Genomic DNA, 7,199 nt, shown 5'->3' with positions numbered 1-7,199 from the left:
ACCTCTCATATTTTGCAAATTTTATCCAATGCTTCCAAGATTCTTTATAACTTTTCCAAAAATTTTAAACCATCCCTTATCTTCAATTTGGCAATCATCTTGTCAGGCCATAACTTTTGCACTTGTCTAATGCAAGATGGACTTTTGCTCACTAGAAGTAGATGCTCCATTCTTACCCACCTCACCTCCCTCATGAACCTTACCTTAGACCCCTTAAATATGTTTCACATTTAAAGTAAAACAACCCCACTTAAAGTGGAACAACCCCGCCTCCCCCCCCGCCCCCCCAAAAATAAAATAAAATAAAAACAAAAACTAGGTTTAGTGTATTCTCACCTACAAATTTTGAGATTTACCTTTTGAAAAAAATTTCATTGGTTTTGGAAACCTATAAAAAATAAGGGAATTTGATAGGTTTATCAAGTGTTTGAAGTGTAAGAAAAGGTAAATCACCTACTAAAAATGCAAGGGTGATATTATTTTAAGGATTAGTAAAAAAATTTTAGGTTTTTATGTGTCCATGTGTGTGTATATTTTATATATATATATATATATTATCATCTATACATACCATGGCTTATTGGGTAGTAGACTCTAGTGCATTGTTTCATTAATAAGTCCTCAGGAGTCAAGACCACTGTTAGAAAAAAACCAGGGTCCAGTCTATATTATCCGGTTAAAATTGTAAAATCCTCTTTAGATTTTGAGCTTGTCTTTAGGAAAATCGGGAAATTTACACAATTTTTAGTGTAATTATCGGCAAAAGCTTCAACTTTTGACCTAAAAATCAGGATAATTTCAAGTTTTCCTTTATACTCACAGGTTAGGGAAGATGTATGTTTCTAGCCTGGTCAAGACACTAAGTTTCAAGTTTCAACTACTCCCTGCCTCTGCCTCAATTATTATCGTAACCTCTATTCCTTTTCTTTATGGAGCTTGAGAATTTAACGAGCAGTGAGCGTTGCCACACGTCGAGCAGAAACTCCCTCTCAAACGTACGTGCAGCTTTGAATGGGTTAGAGAGAGAGAGAGAGAGAGAGAGCTCACACAGTACACTCTATTCTGCTTGGGTACGGGGTTGACCTCAAGCTCACGTAGTACACTCCTTGGTTGATCTCAAGCTCACGCAGTACACTCTATTCTGCTTCGGCACGGGGTTGCAAGGAGGTGCGAAGCGCAGGAAGCCGAAGATGGTGGAGCGGCTCTCCAGCGAGTAGATTTTTGAGTTCAAAGAAGCATTCAGTCTCCTCGACAAAGATGGCGACGGTTGCATCACCACAAAGGAGCTGGGTACAGTTATGAGATCGCTGGGCCAAAACCCCACTGAAGCATAGCTGCATGATATGATTAACGAGGTTGACGTAGATGGAAACGGAACCATTGATTTTGTTGAGTTTCTCAACCTCATGGCCCGCAAAATGAAGGATACGGACTCTGAGGAAGAGCTCAAGGAGGCTTTTCGTGTGTTTGACAAGGATCAAAATGGGTTTATTTCAGCTGCTGAGCTCTGCCATGTTATGACCAACCTTGGGGAAAAGCTAAGTGATGATGATATCGACGAGATGATTAGAGAGGCTGATGTCGATGGGGATGGTCAGATCAACTATGAGGAGTTTGTGAAGATGATGTTGGGTAAGTAGTGCTTTCCATTTAGAGAAGTTCACCTAAAGAGGTATGTTGATTGTGCATTCTCCTGATTGATGTAACCCACATTCTTAATTAGTTTAAGCATATAGGTACATCTTAGAAAATGCATATAGGTACATCTTAGAAAATGCATTTTCTAAGATCTCCTGATTGATGTAATACACATTCTTAATTAGTTTAAGCATATAGGTACATCTTAGAAAATGCACACCTTCTTTTTGTGGGGATTGTTTCGTTAACCTAGAAATGGGGCATTGTTTTTGGATACCCACGAATGGGACCTGTAATAGTTTTATATGAGAATGGTGTATTTGTATTTATGAGAGAGAGAGAGAGAGAGAGAGAGAGAGAGAGAGACGATTGGTCTTGACCGAGTGAGAGTGAGAGTGTGTGTGAGAGAGAGATCAATCCAAAGAGAGAGCTCTTGCACATACTATAGGGAGGGGGAGAGAGAGAGAGAAGAAGAAGAAGAACAAGAGAGTTTTAACGTCATAGGAAACTATCCTAAGAGACCTTAAAGATCTATCGGACACAGAGAGTTCAACTCAAGACCTGTTATACAAAAGGGAAGTGGCATAACCAATCTACCACACTTGGGTGTTAGAAAATTTATACCATTTTCCTCTTTTTATTAGCGCATACTAGAGAGAGAGAGAGAGAGAAGAGAGATCGAGGTGATTCTTATGCGGAGTTTTTTGGGCCCTTGAAAACTCAGCATAGGCGACTTGCAGTGTTGAAGAGTGAGAGCGTGGATAAGCAAGAGCATCCGAGAGCACATACAAGCGATTCAGTGTAGCCGAGAATTGCATCCGAGACCACGGATATACACAGATTTTTGAGCAGAGAGCTGATCATGCGTCGTCAAAGCTCGAAGAAAACAAACATGTATGCAACCTTGATTTGAGTGCAATCTATTTGCTAGCTACCTCCCAGTTTTCCATTTCTTGAATAGGAAGCAACATGTAGTCTGTGAAGCTCTCGACGTTTTGCCAAGCTTTTCAAACCTCTCTATGTGTGCATGTGTGTGTGAGCAAGAGAGAGCGAGTGCGAAAGATTAGACCTTTCTGTACCTGGAAAATGAGAGAGAGAGAGAGAGAGAGAGAGAGAGAGAGAGAGAGAGAGAGAGAGAGACCATGTGGCTACTGAGAGTGTGTGATTGAAAGAGAGACAGAGAGTGCATAGATTGTTGTTCACAAAGTGCGTGTGTGTGTTAGAGAGAGAGAGAGAGAGAGAGAGAGAGAGAGAGAGTTTCTCCTCACGTGCACGCTGCAACACCACCCTGTGTATGCGTGCGTGCACATGCGTGTGTGTGTGTATGAGAGAGAGAGAGAGAGAGAGAGAGAGAGAGAGAGATGATGGGGAACTATCTTGCTATCTTAAGAGATGGGACTTCAAAGGGTCTTGCAACGAGATTAGCCTAAAATGGGAACGACCTATGAACTTTGAGAGTAGCGGAATTAGGAAATTAAGTGAAGCACTTTTGTGAAATTACTTTGTGAGCATAGCGGGTGAAGTTAATTGATGGTAGCAACATAAACATGGTACTTAATTAACTTGGCATGAACAATACTTTTGCAAGAGAGAGAGTTTAGAGAACATGACAATAGTTGAGGATCGGATTCATACGGAGCCGGGCGGTCCCTCCAATAGGCATTTGTATTATAGTTTCTCCCATCAAGAGAGACTTGGTATAATACAATCTTTGTGTTCCTTGTGACCTAGGTGATGCAATTAAGATGGAAAGCTTCATGCATCACAAACATAACATAAACTTTGTAGAAAGCATTAACTATCCCAAGCCTCAGTCCCAAGGCCTCAAACAACTTCGAAGGTGGAGAGAGCTAGCGGAAAAAGAGGGTAGGGAAGAGAAAGAAGAAACATTCCATAGGAGAAAGAAATAGTTCCTCACTTATTATTACTCTTCTTGCTAGCATACATAATAGCATAATAATGAAGATGGAGAAGATGACAAGCTTAAGCATTGAAGCATGGCTCTTGGTTGGATTTGAATTCCATAGCCAAGAGTGTAGGTGTAGGCTCTCACTTCCCACAAGCTTGGAGAAGGAGGTGGAGTTCCTCTACTTTTACCAAGTGAGAATCAATCCACAAAATGAGTGTGTGTGTGTGGTGTATATCCCCCCAACACCCCCCTTGCTTGCTTGGAACGAGTTGTAGCTTTTACACATGTTTCAAGCTCATTGGACCCCTCTCCCCCCTAGCCAATCACATGCAACATGCATTCAAGTACATGGGTAGTCTTTGGACAAGTGTCCTCCTTACCCCTTAGAGAGAGAGAGAGCTTGGAAATATCTATATATTTGTCGGATGGAACTAGAAGCTCATTGGATCCCTCTTTAGCCCAACCAATAGCATTCAAGCACACCTTGTGTTTAAGCATAGGGAGAGTCTGACATGTGTCCCATATGCCCTTTGGGTGAGTGGAAGGTTAAGTCAAAGATTTCTCACATAGGAAGCTTCTCAAGCACCTTCCTCATTAAGTTTGTAGGGTCTCTTTTTGACTCAAGCACCTTACCCCCCCATGCGCATGTGAAGCTTCTCATGCACCTTTCTCATTAATTTTGTAGGGTATGCTTTTGACGCGAGCACCTTACCCCCCATGCATGGGAAGCTACTCAAGCACCTTCCTCATTAAGTTTGTAGGGTCTCTTTTTGACTCAAGCACCTTACTCCCATGCATGGGAAGCTTCTCAAGCACCTTCCTCATTAAGTATGACAAACGCCTCAAGTACCTTAGTCATTAAGCATGACAAGCACCTCAAGCACCTTAGTCATCAAGCACGCACAAGCACCTCAAGAACCTTAGTCATCAAGCACGACAAGCACCTCAAGCTTAGGCTAGGTTCCCACCTGAAGCTCATTCCTAGCTTGCCTAAGGTCAATTGACTAAGGTCAAAGGACTTTTAACACTAACCATTGGAGGTCTGTAATGAAGCTAACCCTAAGGTCTTTTAAGGTCCGTTAGATGCACATTGCTCTTTGATAGACTACCTCCTTTTGGACCCCTATTGAGATGTAACCATCTCTCCTCTTGGTCCCCTGCTGAGGTAAGTCTATCTCTCCTCTTGGTCCCCTGCTGAGCTAAGTTTAGAAGCACTTATTGCACATTTCTCTTTGATAGACCATCTCCTTTTGGACCCCTATTAAGATGAAACTATCTCTCCTTTTGGTCCCATGTTGATAGGCGTAGAAGCACATGTCTCTATTCTAACTCTTGTTCCCGTTTATTCTCCCATATTAAATGATCAATTTAATATGAGAAAATCATTTGGTAAAGCTAGATATTATATTTTATGACATTTACCTCTCTCTTGAAATCATAGTCGTCCTCGACTATGAGCTAGAGAAGATAAATCCTAGTCATTAGTCCATGTTTCTTAGCGGGTAGAGGATCCTTTTTTACCCTACAACATCATTCCAATATGGATGACTAGTCCATTTGGTACTTGGGAGACGTAGCTGCCGCAAGCATGTCTGATCTTTAGTCCATATCATACTTCCAAAGTAGAGTGACAAGTTCTACTTGGTGTTTCGGAGACGTCGTCACCACAAACATGATTCTAAGCATGCATACTATTTAAATTTGTGCACAATAAAAAGAGTACTAGTCTTATAAGACAAAAACATTTTTCATTTAAAATGCATTTTCACATTCTTACTCTAGTGTAGCATTGTAAGCATTGACAAGGTTCATATTATCCTTAAGCTAGGTTCCTTGCATCCATTTAGCATCTTTAAAAGGATAATTCTTTAATAAGATATCGTCAGATAATCTTACCGTTTCTTAATACCTTGTCTTCATGTCATAGGGTGGACTTAGATTGAAGTGCTTCTTCTTGATTTTTGATTTTTGGAGGGTCTGCAACAATTGCTTCTTTTGATGGTGCTCCTTTGTAAGGCTTATGTAGGTTCTCATCAAAAAATTGTGCATGAGCCAATGGTTCGGCAAGTTCAATTGATAAGCCACTCATTGACTGGCTTAAGAATTTTAAGGACCATAGTATCTTTTCGTTAGTTTAGCATCATACTCTTGGTGGTCCGTAAGACTCTTGCCCGTAGTATGCCTCATATGAGCCTTGAGAAACTTTAGCAAGACCCAATCATTTTCCTTAACACTAGGTTGGTAATGGGACACTTTTATGTCCTGGGACACTTTTATGTCCTGTGAAGTGACCATTTTCCTTGAATTATGTCAAGAGTTTCAAAATGGATTTGGAGGTGCTATCTGTCTAGAAAGTTGTCTCATGAGCTGAAAAAAACTTGACATTTTTTTGGAATATCAATTCCATCTTTAACCTTGTCCTTGCACAACATTTCACAACCTAAACTGTGTGAAAAAACGGGTCCTGTTTTTGGCTTTTTTCAACTTTTTGCAACTATACCACTCTAGAATTCATGTTTGTGAGGTCTATAATGCTAGAGAACTATCTTTAGTAGTCCTCAACATGTCCTGATGCTTCTAGGGAGAAATAAATGTTAAAGTTGTAAGTTATGACCAAATTACAAAAATTGTCAAATCCTGTTTTTTAGCCAATTTTAGCTCTTCTATGATTTTTTTGGTGGCTTTCATGATATCCAAATGCAGTTTTGATTCTCTATGTCGCATATTGTAACTTAAAGCTAATATTCCTTGAGTTTTGGGGCACCTAATACCCTATTTTGCATAGTAGACAACGATGGTTGATTTTTTCAATTATAGAAGAAAACGAAACATTCTAGTATATCAAGTATAGCTTTTTTAATATTGTTAGTTTCTTGTGATAACTACATGCATTTTGTAGGTAGTAACCATATCTAGTCATAAGGATCAAATTTGGCTAGATATTGAATAGTTTCTATGGGATTCTACAACTCATAATGTTGAACCCAGTTTTTTCATGTTTGCTGTATTTAGCACTTCATCTTTGTCCCCAAGATTCCCCTTGGTAAGAGATGTATTATTCTTTTGACATGCTCCATGGCTCCTTATGAACCTAAAGGACAATAGGGAACTAAGAAAACATGCATATATTATTTGTATTGAGTGTGGCTATAGAAACTTTGATGATAGGTTTGCAGAATGGTAAAAATTTAACTTTTTTGTACCTAATTCTTTTGGCAAAACAAAAAATAGTGAGTGAGAAGCAATCATATGTTCTGATCACCAACCCATTGAAGTTAACTACGGAATTTATCTCAAGTCCTACAAAAATCCCTAATCTTATTTTTATGCAAAAAAACGTTAGAAATGACTGTTTTGATGAAAATGTACTGGTCCATCAACTTTGGAGGCTTGGTGTGACCAAAAGATGAGAAATTTTACAAGTTTCTTATTTTTTACATGTGTAGTAGGCCTTGAACTATAACCTCATGAAAGGATTTTACAAAATGAGTGGATCTACTATGGTTTTGGAGGTTTTTTTCAAAACCCTGAAAGGACACTTTTATGTCCTGTTAGGTTACCAACCTAGTGTTAAAGGCTAAGGCTCTTCTGTGCTTATTAGCAGCAGGCCTTTTTGCCTTTCCTGTGTGATGGATATAACCCCTTGAATCTT

At 39.6% G+C, this 7,199-nt stretch overlaps 1 pseudogene; it reads left to right on the top strand.

Moving 5' to 3' along the window:
• Positions 1 to 1,181: 1,181 nt before the first annotated feature.
• LOC147455922 (calmodulin-6 pseudogene) lies at positions 1,182 to 1,640 on the top strand (annotated as a pseudogene).
• Positions 1,641 to 7,199: the final 5,559 nt, after the last annotated feature.

The sequence above is a fragment of the Adiantum capillus-veneris genome, chromosome 6 (genome assembly GCF_014529385.1).
Source record: "Adiantum capillus-veneris isolate H3 chromosome 6, ASM1452938v2, whole genome shotgun sequence".
Taxonomy (NCBI): Eukaryota; Viridiplantae; Streptophyta; class Polypodiopsida; order Polypodiales; family Pteridaceae; genus Adiantum; species Adiantum capillus-veneris.
This window is presented reverse-complemented; position numbering and strand designations above follow the sequence as displayed.